This window comes from Schistocerca gregaria, chromosome 6 (genome assembly GCF_023897955.1).
Source record: "Schistocerca gregaria isolate iqSchGreg1 chromosome 6, iqSchGreg1.2, whole genome shotgun sequence".
Taxonomy (NCBI): Eukaryota; Metazoa; Arthropoda; class Insecta; order Orthoptera; family Acrididae; genus Schistocerca; species Schistocerca gregaria.
This window is the reverse complement of record NC_064925.1, coordinates 31,395,117-31,410,950: the sequence shown is the minus strand read 5'-3', so window position 1 is coordinate 31,410,950 and position 15,834 is coordinate 31,395,117.

Sequence of the window (15,834 nt, the reverse complement as noted above, 5' to 3'; positions counted from 1 at the left end):
AAGGAAAGGCAAACCTACGTTTCTAGCATTTGTAGACTTAGAGAAAGCTTTTGACAATGTTGACTGGAATACTCTCTTTCAAATTCTAAAGGTGGCAGGGGTAAAATACAGGGACCGAAAGGCTATTTACAATTTGTACAGAAACCAGATGGCAGTTATAAGACATGAAAGGGAAGCCGTTGTTGGGAAGGGAGTAAGACAGGGTTGTAGCCTCTCCTGATGTTATTCAATCTGTATATTGAGCAAGCAGTAAAGGAAACAAAAGAAAAATTCGGAGTAGGTATTAAAATCCAGGGAGAATAAATACAAACCTGTCAGAGACAGCAAAGGACTTGGAAGAGCAGTTGAACGTAATGAACAGTGTCTTGAAAGGAGGGTATAAGATGAACATCAACAAAAGCAAAACGAGGATAATGGAATGTAGTCAAATTAAGTCGGGTGATGCTGAGGGAATTGGATTAGGAAATGAGACACTTAAAGTAGTAATTGAGTTTTGCTATTTGGGGAGCAAAATAACTGATGATGGTCGAAGTAGAGAGGATATAAAATGTAGACTGGCAATGCAAGGAAAGTGTTTCTGAAGAAGAGAAATTTGTTAACATCGAGTATAGATTTAAGTGTCAGGAAGTCATTTCTGAAAGTATTTGTATGGAGTGTAGCCATATATGGAAGTGAAACATGAACAATAAATAGTTTGCACAAGAAGAGAATAGAAGCTTTCGTAATGTGGTGCTACAGAAGAATGCTGAAGATTAGATGGGTAGATCACATAACTAACGAGGAGGTATTGAATGAGATTGGGGAGAAGAGAAGTTTGTGGCACAACTTGAATAGAAGAAGGGGTCGGTTGGTAGGACATGTTCTGAGGCATCAAGTGATCACCAATTTAGTATTGGAGGGCAGTGTGGAGGGTAAATATCGTAGAGAGAGACCAAGAGATGAATACACTAAGCAGATTCAGAAGGATGTAGGTTGCAGTAGGTACTGGGAGATGAAGATGCTTGCACAAGATAGAGTGGTATGGAGAGCTGCATCAAACCAGTCTCAGGACTGAAGACCACAATAACAACAACTATTAAATAAATAACTGAGGAAAATCTCGCAGATATATTTCTAATGTGTGGTTCCCAGATAGATATATTGTCAACAAGAAAACCTAAAAATTTGACAGTTTCTAATTCACGATGGTTATGAATCTCTTTGAGACTAAAGATAAGTACCTGTGCTTTACTTTAATTAAGTAGGAAACCCTTTGCTCGAAACCATAAGTAAGAATGGGCAAGGGTAGTTTCGTTTAACGTTTAAAGCGTATGTGATATTTCAATTATTATTTGAATTCTCTTACCTCTTCTATGAAGTGTGGACTCTTGAATCCAGTATACTTTCTAACACACATTTTGTTCACTGATTAATGATGACATACCTTTACAAACTGAGGCGGAGCTCCTAAAAGTAGTAACTTTTCTAATAATGTACTTGTCTGAATATTATCATATGCTTTTGCAGTATCCAAAAATAGTACTTCTGTATATTTGCTCTCACCAAAGTCAGCTAACATGGAGGGAACTAGTATCAAAATGTTCTCCATGTAGCTTCTTCTACCTTTACAGAACCCAAATTGCGATCCATCTAGTAAGGATGAAGATTCTACTGACCATTCCAATTGCTTTTCTATTAGTTTTTCCAGGATTTTAGAAATAAATCACGACAAAACAATAGATCTGTAATAAGTGGCTAATAATGGATCCTTCCCTTTATATATATATATATATATATATATATATATATATATATATATATATGTGTGTGTGTGTGTGTGTGTGTGTGTGTGTGTGTGTGTGTGTGTGTGTGTGTGCGTGTGTGTGCGTGTGTGTGTGTGTGTGTGTGGGCTATGATCTGTGTCTTTCATTCTGAGTCCAGTTCTTGATGCATCCAAATTCCATTATAGATTTGAAGTCTACGGCATTGTCAGGCATGTTTTGTATCATGGTCTATGTGATGTGATCCATTCAAATGGCAGTGTTAGTGCTCTCTTTGATGATTGATGGTCAACTTGTCAATGCTGAACTGTGTCGTTAGCACACATAGAGTTACTCCTAATTGGCTTGCTGCGAACATTTGGTGGGGCAATAAGATCACAAAATTCTTCTATCCACTCATATGGCTGTATGTTATTGACTTCAGATGTAATATTCCTAAATATGTTGACCTTCTTCGATATCGTCTGATGTTTTGATATTCTTGGTCAAAATATTGCAATATTTTACCCAATTATTCTTCTTAATAGATTTCGGTATTTTCTTGGTTCTGGCTGTTTATAGAGCAAAAAAAAAGTTCAAGTAAGGTTTTTAATGTGTTCACGTAACACTTCCCTTCTGCCCTGTAAAGCTTTATTGCAGTCTCCATTCCACCATGGATTAGCCATTCATCTTACTGTCATTGGTAAAGGTCGTTTTGGGATGGATTCAGTTGCTGCATGAATAATGCTGTTCTGTGATTGTGTGTAGGCCCTGTGTGAAGGTTGTTTTTTTTCTATTGATTTTATCCTCAATTCAAGAAATTAGCAATATTTATATCAGTCTGCTTCGTATATTTCTTGGAAAGATGTGCTTGGTTACTTTTCTCTCACTGTATTTTCGTAGTCAAAGTGAAAGAATCTGATCTCATGATATCCTGCAGAATGGGCCATGCTGTGATTTGGTTCATAGAGGGAGAAGCTAGCATTATATCTACTGCAGTTGGTTTCATCCATGGTCCTTGGTTTAATGTTTGAGATCCATCATTGTATATGATCATGTTATAATCATCAATGCAAGACATTATGTACTCCCCTACCTTATCATTCATATGACACCCCTATGCTGTGAGGTGGGCACTGAAGTTCCCACATATTAGGAAGGGGTTTGTTATTATTTGCAACACTGTGTGTGTGTTGCTCAGAATTCGTACATGTTGGGGGATGACATACACCATACACTTGCAATGGAGAATCGACATTTATTAGTGCTTACTTCTAGTGCCATTGGTTGAAAATCAAGATTAGGTAGTGGCATGGTAACTGGATCCTAATTGAGTTTTGTACTAATCAGTAATGCCACTCCACCTTTTCCAGTCTCTCAATCCAGCCTTGTTACTTGATATCCTAGACATCTAATAGACATGTTTGGTTTAATCTAGATTTCAGTTATTACTGTGACAGAGTAGTCATTAGTATAAAGTTCATGAATGAACTACTCTTTATTAGCATTTAAGAATTTGGCATTCCACTGGAGAACTTTAATATCTGTTCTTCTGTTTATAATCACAACTATGGCTTATTTCTGTCCTGATCCTTTTTTTTGATACTATCAGTGCAGCAATATTGTATACACTAGCTTGATCCAAACTATCTCTGTTTAATTAGGTAAACTGTCTTATTATATTTGTTATTCCAGCCACCAGCTGCTCGATTGTCATCATATTCTTATCCTCCTTCCTGATGTAATTACCTCTTGTGGTTCAGGAGTATGTGGTCATTGTGCATATGATTCTCCTTAACAGGACATATTGCTAAATTTATATTTGCTAAAAGAACTTGGAGTTGGTGTTGCCTTGGTTTGTTTTGGTTTACTGTGATGAACAGTCGTAAATCTGTGCTGAATACTTTTTCTCATTCTGATTTACTCCCACCAATATTCCCTGCCAGAGTGGCATAAGTTCTTTGGTTTAAATATTCTTCAGATTCATTAAAGGACACATTGTATGTGGCTGACACTTTCTTAATCTCTTGTTGTTTGAGATATACTGGGAAAGACTTATCTCTCGATGCATGGTTCCCTTTACAGTCGACACAGTACATTATTTCACTTGTGCACTGAGCTGTCTCATGGTCCCCTCCACACTGATTGCATTGAGTCTGTGACTAAGATGGCCATACTTGAAGGCATTCAAAACTAAGGGTATGTACGGTATTACATTAGGCTTCATGCCATATATTGTCACATATTCTGGTAGGAACTGCAATGTGAATGTGACCACACATGTTTGCTGGGGTATGTAGTTCATCATTTTTAAATTACTTATTCTGTTGATAATTCTGTGTACAAGTGTGACTGCAATTGTGGACTGAATAGCGTCTTAAACTCTAACTCTCCTAATTTGGGATCAACGTTCCTAATAACTTCTTTCTGATGTGTTCTGTTGTTTGGTATGTATGCTACCCCCTATTTGTGATTAGTGGGTTCTTACACAAACTCGTTTGCAGTCTCTCTTGTTGATAAATCAATACAAATTCTGTTTTCCCCACAAACTTGAGATTTGCAATTTGCTGGTTTTATTTAGAATCTTAGATAAAGAATATCTTCCCCAATGCCATGAGTCGGTATCTGCCTACATTACCATTAAGTCTCTCAACAAATACATAAAATGGACATGCAGCAATACTATTATATCAGTTACCTTTCTTCTGATCGTATATTACCTGTACATTTTTTGTGAAGGATTTTCCTTGGTTCATTACTCTTTCCTTGGTTAAGTTGGGTACTAAATGAGTCACCACTCAGTGCCATCCTCACAATATCCCTGTGGAGAAGGGAATTTGATCCTACATTAAAATTAAACTGTCAGACGTACCTTTGTTGAGCATTGTCGAATTCCTTACCTCCTTTTTTATTTGTTACTGGTGTTGTTGGATGGTGATTGCTTGTCACTTCTCTTTTAGTTCTACCTTCTGCTCCAATGTGCGTTTTGCTGCAGAAACGTCGTTTGCTCGATATTAATACTCATGTTCAGGAGAGATTCTGCTCCCTGTAATTCTCGATTCTATAACTCCACATTGAGTTGGAGTGAATGGGGCACTGTCCATATTTATTTAACACACTGGACTTGTATATGTCCTAACAACTTTCTCCTGCTTTTTTTTCATAAAAAATTGGGAAATAAACTATTGCAATCCTATTTGCTCGTAAACTGAAAGGGAATAATATTATAACCTATTTACTTGGTTGCTAACGAAAGATCATTAATGTAACTGTGGAATGTAATTGTAAGTCTTTGCTTGTCATATTAGTGTTGTAATTTTTTATTGCTGTATCTTTGTAATATAAGTACAAAAGTCTCGACCTGAAGACATAAATATGAATGAAGATTAACAAATGGTAATATGCTATGTGTATGTGTGCCAATGCATCCAAACTGGATAGTTGAAAATTTTGTGTGCCACAAGCCAATAAAATTTAATAAATATTGTCTTTGTGTGTTGTACAATCACATCCTATTAGCCATTATGTAAAACTGCGCTGCAAACATGGATACTGTAAAATACTGAATAAATATAAACTATAGCTGGGGCAATAAACGTTTTGGGTTTGTTCTGAGCATCTGCCTCATGCATTCTTTGACAGCCAATGGACGTTCAGTAGTTTTCTCAGTGCTCTGCTATGAGTATCATTAATACCCTACTGGCCATTAAAATTGCTACACCAAGAAGAAATGCAGATGATAAACAGGTATTCATTGGACAAATATATTATACTAGAACTGACATGTGATTACATTTTCACGCAATTTGGGTGCATAGATCCTGAGAAATCAGTACCCAGAACAACCACCTCTGGCCGTAATAACGGCCTTGATACGCCTGGACATTGAGTCAAACAGAGCTTGGATGGAGTGTACAGCTTCAACACAATACCACAGTTCATCAAGAGTAGTGACTGGCGTATTGTGACGAGCCAGTTGCTCAGCCACCATTGACCAGACGTTTTCAATTGGTGAGAGATCTGGGGAATGTGCTGGCCAGGGCAGCAGTCGAACATTTTCTGTATCCAGAAAGGCCCGTACAGGGCCTGCAACATGCGGTCATGCATTATTATGCTGAATTTCGCAGGGATCGAATGAAGGGTAGAGCCACGGGTCGTAACACATCTGAAATGTAACGTCCACTGTTCAAAGCGCCGTTAATGCGAACAAGAGGTGACCGAGACGTGTAACCAATAGCACCCCATATCATCACGCCGGGTGATACCCCAGTATGGCGATGACGAATACACGCTTCCAATGCGCGTTCATCGCGATGTCGCCAAACACGGATGCGACCATCATGATGCTGTAAACAGAGCCTGGATTCACCCGAAAAAATGACGTTTTGCCACCCAGGTTCGTCGTTGAGTACACCACCGCAGGCGCTCCTGTTTGTGACGCAGCGTCGAAGGTAACTGCTGCCATGGTCTCCGAGCTGATAGTACATGCTGCTGCAAACGTCGCCGAACTGTTCGTGCAGATGGTTGTTGTCTTGCAAACGTCCCCAGCTGTTGACTCGGTGATCGAGACGTGGCTGCACGATCCGTTACAGCCAAGCAGATCAGATGCCTGTCATCTAGACTGCTAGTGATACGAGGCAGTTGGGATCCAGCAAGGTGTTCCGTATTCCCCTCATCAACCCACCGATTCCATATTCTGCTAACAGTCACTGGATCTCGACCAACGCGAGCAGCAGTGTCACAATACGATAAACCGCCATCGCCATAGGCTACAATCCGATCGTTATCAAAGTCGGAAACGTGATGGTACGCGTCACTTTCCGCACCATACAGAAATTCCCTCTAGCTCATTTGGTAATTGGAATTGATCGTCTGATGATTTTAATATGCGGTAAATTACAGCATCATCTGCAAAAACAGTCTAAGGAGGCTGCTCAGATTATCACCTAGATCATTTACGTAAATCAGGAACCGCAGAAGGGCTATGACACTACCTTGCGGAACTCCAGATATCACTTCTGTTCTACTCGATGTTTTACCGAGCGAGGTGGCGCAGTGGTTAGCACACTGGACTCGCATTCGGAAGGACGACGGTTCAATCCCGCGTCCGGCCATCCTGATTTAGGTTTACCGTGATTTCCCTAAATCGCTCCAAGAAAACGCCGGGATGGTTCCTTTGAAAGGGCACGGCCAACTTCCTTCCCCATCCTTCCCTAACCCTATGAGACCGATAACCTCGCTGTTTGGTCTCTTCCCCCAAACAACCAACCAACCAACCTACTCGATGTTTTACCGTCTATCACAACGAACTGTGACCTCTCTGAGAGTAAATCACGAATCCCGTCACGCAACTGAGACGATACTCCATATGCACGGAATTTGATTAATAGTCGCTTGTAAGGAACGGTATCAAAAGGCTTCTGGAAATCTAGGAATATGGAATAGATCTGGGATCCCTTGTCGACAGCACTCGTTATTTCATGGGAACGAAGAGCTAGCTGTGTCGCACAAGAACTACACTACTCTGCATTAAAATTGCTACACCAAGAAGAAATGCAGATGATAAACGGGTTTTCATTGGACAAATATATTATATTAGAACTGACATGTGATTACATTTTCACGCAATCTGGGTGCTTAGATCCTGAGAAATCAGTACCCAGAACAACCACCTCTGGCCGTAATAACGGCCTTGATACGCCTGGGCATTGAGTCAAACAGAGCTTGGATGGCGTGTACAGGTACAGCTGTCCATGCTGCTTCAAGACAATACCACAATTCATCAGGAGTAGTGACTGGCGTATTGTGACGAGCCAGTTGCTCGGCCACCATTCACCAGACGTTTTCAGTTGGTGAGAGATCTGGAGAATGTGCTAGCCAGGGCAGCAGTCGAACACTTTATGTATCCAGAAAGGCCCGTACAGGACCTGCAACATGCGGTCGTTCATTATTCTGCTGATAGTCCATGCTGCTGCAAACGTCTTCGAACTGTTTGTGCAGATGGTTGCTGTCTTGCAAACGTCCCTATCTGTTGACTCGGGGATCGAGACGTGGCTGCACGATCCGTTACAGCCAAGCAGATAAGATGCCTCTCATCTCGAGTGCTAGTGATACGAGGCCGTTGAGATCCAGCACGGCGTTCCGTATTACCCTCCTGAACCCACCGATTCCATATTCTGCTAACAGTCAATGGATCTCGACCATCGCGAGCAGCAATGTCGCCATACGATAAACCGTTATCGCGATAAGCTACAATCCGACATTTATCAAAGTCGGAAACGTGATGGTACGCCTTTCTCCTCCTTACACGAGGCATCACAACAACGTTTCACCAAGGAAAGCCGGTCAACTGCTGTTTGTGGATGAGAAATCGGTTGGAAACTTATTGATTGGCGACTCCATGGAGTGCACCATCGGAGGCGCTCCTGTCTGTGATGCAGCGTCAAGGGTAACCGCAGCCATGGTCTCATCCCCATGTCAGCACGTTGTAGGTGTCGCCACCGGCGCCAGCCTTGCGTGAATGCTCTGTAAAGTTAATCATTTGTATATCACAGCATCTTCTTCATGTCGGTTAAATTTCGCGTCTGTAGCACGTTATCTTCGTGGTGTAGCAATTTTAATGGCCAGTAGTGTATATTTTCTGAATCCCTGTTGGTTATGCATCAATAAGTAATTTTCTTCAAGGTGATTCATAATGTTCGAGTACAGTATATGCACCAAAATCCTGCTGCAAATTGAGGTCAGTGATATGGGTCTGTAATTCAATGGGTTACTCCTATTTCCTTTTTTGACTATTGGTGTGACCTGTGCTACTTTCCAGTCTTTAGGAACAGACCTTTCGTCAAGTGAGCGCTTGTATATGATTACTAAGAAAGGCGCTATTGTCTGCATACTCTGAAGGGAACCTGATTTGTGTATCATCTGAACCGGAAGACTTGCCTTTCTTAAGTGATTTGAGTTGGTTCGCAACAACTAAGATATCTACGTTTATGTCACTCATGTTAACAGCTGTTCTGGTTTCGAATTCTGAAATATTTACTTCATCTTCTGTCGTGAAGGAATTACGGAAAACTGTATTTAATAACTCCGCTTCAGTGGCACCATCATCGGTAACATTCCCATCGCCATTGCGCAGTGACGGTATTGACTGTTTTCTGCAACTGGTGTACTTTACATACGACCATAATATCTTTGGGTTTGTACCACGTTTTGAGACAATGTTTTATTGTGGAAAGTGTTAAAATCGTCTCGCATTGACGTCCGCACTAAATTTCGAGCTTCCGTGAAACTTAGCTAGTCTTGGGGATTTTGTGTTCTTCTGAATTTGGCATGCTCAAAAATGTATGTGTAACGCACATAGGAAGGTGCCACCCAGAGGCGGGGTAAGGGTGTGCATTCGCATTGCATCGAGAGCCCTCTCTATCGAAGACTGCTTGCAGTGTATGTACTGTGGTGTCAGCGGTGCTGCACTGCAACCACCGCATATGGTACAGTAGACCAGTATTCGATCGAGAGGACACATGTTGTACACTGTGCTGCAGTCTGAAATCGGTCTGTCGCCTCATGACGATAAAAGGGTCATTTGTGATGATGGAATTGAAACTCGCCCTTACTCACACTACTCACTTTTAGCGAGAGAAGCGGTGGGGGACTCTGATCGAGTGGTAGTGAGAGAGAGAGAGAGAGAGAGAGAGAGAGAGAGAGAGAGAGAGAGAGTCTGTAGAGTAGTAGTATGACCCATTTATCATGGTGTAGGTAGTTTTGTGTGTGTGTGTGTGTGTGTGTGTGTGTGTGTGTGTGTGTGTGTGTGTGTGTGTGTGTGTGTGTATTGGTCGGGTAAATATTTTTGTGTACTATGTACATGGAGAGAGAGAATTGTTTTTCTTTTTTAAAAAAACATTTATTATTGTGGACTGTCGAAATTAGGTTCTAAGCTTGCACAGTCCATCAGAATTAAGGTAAAAGCTGTGCTACTGCGGGTGTCGAATTTAGTTACAGTAGTAAAGAAAGTGTCTCCGCATTAGTTTTTAGCATGGGTTTATATAAAAAAAATCCTACCAGTATTACTGTTATAGCGTGTAAGTTTAAATTATTTCTGCATTGGAACAGCAGAGTCAATTTGTACCTCAAGAATACTATATTGTACCTCAAAAACTGCATTGTACCTGAAGAATTATATAGTATTTGTGTGAACTGAATAAACCGAGAATAAAATTACTCATCATAAATCTTTGTTGTTGTTTACAAAAGCCCTATCTCCTATTGCATTATGTACGAATTTTTATATAAAGTCTGTGCATGTGTCAAATAACATTAGTTTTGCTGAGGATGAGTGCTCTTAAGAATGTGAAGTTTAACAATAGTAATATTTAATTGTAGTTACATTGGTAAATAAGTTCCTGGCTCCCGATATTCTTGTGAGTCTTGTATGTGTTTGATGATCTGTAGACAACTTTTGCAGTGTTTAACCGTCGGTGCAATTTAGCAATTTGCATTTTGCCGCTGGAAGTCTCGTCTGCAGAAAACAATGGTGGACGGTGCTCTCACACTGTCAGCAGCAGCAGTTTGACAGGTGAATTCAGTGATGAACAGGCTGTCCCGTTAGGATCGCTAGGAACAATGCACCCTGTGCTATTCTGTGACGTCAGTATCAACAGGTGAGCACCAGAAGCTGGCCGGTGTGGCCGAGCGGTTCTAGGCACTTCAGTCTGGAATAGCGCAACCGCTACGGTCGCAGGTTCGAATCCTGCCTCGGGAATGGACGTGTGTGATGTCCTTAGGCTGGTTAGGTTTAAGTAGTTCCAAGTTCTAGCGGACTGGTGACCTCAGATGTTAAGTGCCATAGTGCTCAGAGCCATTTGTCACATGAGCAACGGCAAACGCACGTGCTGGCCAGAGGCGCCTCGCACTTGGGAGTGCGAGCGCTGGCTCGCGCTGGCGCCCGCCCGGCGTTTGCTCGTGGTGGCGTGGATGCGCACGCGCTTGCAGGGCGTGCCGACAGCAAATGGGCCGTCGCTCCCGTCCGGCCGCGACAGCAATCGCACCTAGGTGATCGTGTATTTCGAGAGGAACTTCTCAGGTCTCAAGTATTTAAGGGACGCCGGCGCCTCGTGCTCGAGGTGCCGAAATGGACTCCTGTGCGTGGCTTGGCCGTGGCCTCACTTTGCGGGGGCCGACGTCGGGCGTCAGCGTCGGGCGTCGAGTGGTGGCATGTGTTTTTTACCAGCGATCTTCCGTTTAAACTATATTCCATCGAGTTTACTGACCAATAGGATACTGCAAATTAAAAAAAAACTACCCCATACATCTGAAGAATATCGATTTATTGGATTTGCATACATTTTTTATACGAATGTGGTGTTAGCGGTACAATAGTTAAGGAGAGGGTGTGCATGAATGGTTGACATGGAGCAGAACTGCTGGTTATGTGCTTGAAACTACTGTAATTTGCATATTTTTCATGTGAAACGCAGTACAATAGTTTAAGGGGGTTGGTGACAACAAAGAATGCGCCAGACATGTCGTTCAAAAGTATGTGAAATTCGAAAAGTGTTCCAGAAAATAGTATCAAATGCAGTACAAAAGTTTTAGGAATTGGGGGAGACATCGATTAACAGGAGAATAGGTTAAGTGCCGACAAAGGCTCAAACATTAGGTTAAGACACCGAGAGTACAGTGCCAAACATTAGGCTATGCAACATGTTTGCCCCATGTAAGTGCTTCTTGCAGGACCTACATGTTTCCAAACAGCAGAGAATGATAAGCCAGAGAAATCCAACCCCAGAAACTGAATCTTTTATAAATAAACAATATATCCTTGAATTTCCTGTTATAAAATCCTTCCTCTTCAACAATTTCTATATATTCCATAACTGCCTTGAATCCTCTGAAACAACGTTTCACACACAGTAATCGATTTCCCTCCAAATGACCGATCAACTGAGTCTTTTTCTCGCCATTTTCTGGTAGGGAGGGAGGAAGGGGAGGGGTTTTTACCAGTGGGGGATAGGTTAATTAACTGATGAATTTAATTAGGTAGTCAATCAAACTGATGAGTGTGAGAGGGATGTATTCCAATAACTCAGACCTGAAAGTGTATCTGTAGCAGCAAGGGGTGAGGGTGTGGGGGTGGGGAGCAATAGGTCAAGTGCCTGTCAATCAAAAGGAAGGACCCTTTTAGCAGAACAATAGGTTAAGTACCTGTCAATAAAAAGAGAACAATAGGTTAAGTACCTGTCAATCACAGGAGAACAATAGGTTTGCCCCTGAGTGCATACATGCCACCAATGTAGACAGGCCCGCAGTAACAAGACGTGGTGGCGTCCCTACTACTTGCGTCTAGCTCCAACTACTCTTTCACGATCAAAGTTTGTTAATGCTCGTTATGCTGCCGTAATCACATCGGAAACGTTTCCACGTGAATAACCTGAGTACATATGACAGCTGCGCCAATGCACTGCCCTCTGCCCCTTTTATGAGTTGCGCACGCGATACTGCCGCAGTCTGTATATGTGCATATCACTATTCCCTCACTTTCGTCACCTCAGTGTATGTTACACAGTTCGTTCTTGGTGGTGCGATTTTTTTCCGTTAGTGTATTTTGATCCTGTGTGACGAAAAACAATTCCTTGCACATCCATCTTTCCTCACTTTTTGGGATGTTCCTAGACTCAGCCGTTTAATGTTGGTGGAAGAAACGTTCGCAGCCAATAATTGGCAAACAAAAGGAGGACAGGGGGAGATGCTGTGGCATGGAGTTCCTGACTGTCAGATGTAGATTCAGTCTCCTGGCTCGTTTTCAGACTTGTCTGCTATATCTTATAGGATGAGGACCTATGACACTGTTAACGGTGATTCATCCGAGTAGGGTCGTCAAAATCGGTTTTGTTATTCGACATGAGCAAGTTGTGTGCCTGCGCAGGGATGCACGCTCTTCCTTGTCTCTTTCAAGGTCACCAACAGCATAACCATGACACTAAAGCTACACACGCAAGGCGCGATGAAGCAAACTGAACACACACGACGTGATCTGGACACACGCAAAAACAGACGTTTTTCATATTAGGTGCACTGTGCTGCCTCCTAATGCCAGGTACTCCAGCGACCTCAGCAGTCATTACACATTGTGAGAGAGCACTCCGCGGAACTCGAGGTCTTCCAACGTGGTCAGGTGTTTGGGTGTCACTTGCGTCATAAGTCTGTACGCGAGATGTCTACACTCCTACACATCCGTAGGTCTTCGGTTTACGATGTGATAATGGAGTGGAAACGTGAAGGGACACGTACAGCGCGAAAGCGACCTCGTCTGTTGACTGACAGAGACCTCCGACAATTGAAGGGGGTTGTAATGTGTAATAGGCAGACATCTATCCGTACCATCACATAGGAACTCCAAACTGCATCAGGATCCATTGCAAGTACTATGACAGTTAGGTGGGAGGAGAGAAAACTTCGATTTCATGGTCGAATGACTGCTCACAAAGCATACATCACACCGGCAAGTGCCAAATGGTGCCTCGCTTAGCGTAAGGAGCATAAACATTGGTCGATTGAACAGTGGGAAAACATTGTGTGGAGTGACGAATAACGGTACACAATGTAGCGATCCAATGGAAGAGTGTGGGTATGGCAAATGCCCAGTGAACATCATCTGCCATCCCGTGTAGTGCCAACAGTAAAATTCGGAGGCAATGGTGTTATGGTGTGGTCGTGTTTTTCGTGGAGGGTGCCTGCAATCCTTTTTGCTTTGCGTGGTACTATCACAGCACAGGGCTACATTAATGTTTTAAGCACATTATTGCTTCCCACTGTTGAAGAGCAATTTGGGGATGCGACTGTCGAAGTGGTTACACGACAATAACATCCCTGTTATGGACTAGCTTGCACAGAGTACTGAGTTGAATCCTGTAGAACACCTTTAGGATGTTTTGGAACGACGACTTCGTGCCAGGAACACCCTTCTGAGTTTAAACACTACCGCTGGCCACCAAACTCCCCAGACATGAACATTATTGAGCTTATCTGGAATGCCTTGTAACGTGCTGTTAAAAAAAAGCGTTGTCCAGTAAACATGGGCTCTAAAATTCATACCTGAGAAGCGTGAGCACTTGTTCATATTCGCTACCGCGAAATACATCTCCTGTTTCGATAAGTGCTCACAGCTCTTAAGGCATGTGTTTCAAGGCCCATGTTAGCAATCCAGTTTTTCTCTTTTTCGATCCCTTTCAGAGGCCCACCTCTGGAAGTTGGCTGCCCCACAATCCTAGTAACAGTAGTACCAGTACTTGTATTCAGTTGTCAGAACTGCTTTCGACTCGTTCGTTTCCGGTACAGAGGCCCTTCACTCAAATTCTCCATCAGCCTAGAAAGTATGTAGCATCATCACGGAATCACCCTGTATATGCATACATTTATAGGCGCCGACCCCTGTAACTCTGACACCCTTTAGCATTGTTGGATGACGTTTCTGGACATGTGTTCCTACGTAAAACTTGATCTACTAAGTCCCGTCTATAGCCTTTAGAAGTGCGTAACTTGAATTGTGAAACACAATGTATAATTTCCAAGTTAACTAGCTGAGACAGGGCCATACAGAATACTCTGTGGTAAGTTTAACAGCATTATGCTGCTCCACTTGGCAGTTATGGTGTGGTTTTTAGACTGCCTTCCACGTCATATATAGCCAATTGCTATGGAGTTTCTATGCCCTCACCCGATTTAAGCAGTATACAAGCAATTTAAAAAAAAGTTCAAATGTGTGCGAATTCCTAAGGGAGTAAACTGCTCAGGTCATCGATCCTTAGACTTACATACTTGAACTAACTTATGCTAAGAAGAACACTCACACCCATGTACGAGGGAAGACTCGAACCTCTGACGTGACATGACGCCTCAAACCTCTCGGCCAATCCACTCGGCTTGAAGCAATTAAACTATTATATTGCTTGTTCCTACTTGTAGGCCTATCTTGCGAAAAGATCACAAAGGTGAAATTAGAGCGTAGTCGACTTTGTGCAAAGACTTACTTACAGTTGTTTACGCAACTGGAAAAGGGACTCAGAGGAATGGCCACAGTGCACCAACTACCCTCCAGCCCATGCGGACCAGAGGTGCTGGTATAGAAGTAGATGTAAAACATGAAAAGGCTAATGTAAACAATTTGTTGACCCTTTTGTCCCCTCTTTATCCTCATACACAAGTGGCTTAGGTTAAAACTAAGTCCTGCGAAAAGAAGATTGCCCTGCTACAGAAAGAAATGACGAATCTACAGTGAATGAGTAACCATCGTGATGACGTGGAAAACGATAAAATTAAGTAGCAATGACTGATATTGGCTCTACAATGAAATTAGTAAAAATGTGTGTTAATACACTGAAGAGCCAAAGAAACTGCTACACCTGCCTAATATTGCGTAGGCCTCCCTCGAGCAAGCAGAAAAGCTGCAACACTGCAACACGATGTGGCATGGACTTGACTGAAGTATTGGAACAAATCTTGTATGGCCTAAAAGTACCGTCATCCAAGATGGCGGCGATGATGTCATCCAAGGTGGTAGCTGTAACGTCATTCAAGATGGCGGATTTTGGCGGAAAAATGGGGCAATTGGGCTACCTCCACTAACGTAACCCTCCTCCCCCAGAAAAATGGCGATAAGTTCAAATTACAACAGCATAATGCACCACAACCCAGTTATCTCTACTAAGCAAAGAAAATCGTGGGAAGATAGCTCACTTGGGCTAACCTAAGTCACCCGACTGCCACTTCCTCCTATGAACTGGCGCCAAGTTTCAATTTTGGCGGTAAACAAACGTCAGTTCGCATATGTCTATTAAGCTAAGAAAATGGAATGAAAGGAAGAACACTTGTACTAATCTCAGTCACCCGACTGCCACCTCCTACTAAGAATTCGTGGCAAAAATGACTTGGAGATATGTCTTTACTATTTAAACAATTTCATGCAGGTGTGTTCACCACGTGGCCCAGAGCTCAACTGACTTAGTACACCACCAGAGGGCACTCTCATGTCGTCAGGCGATGACGCAAGTACCATAATCCAAGATGCTGACGCCCAGTGTGTTCACCATGAGATGCGGAC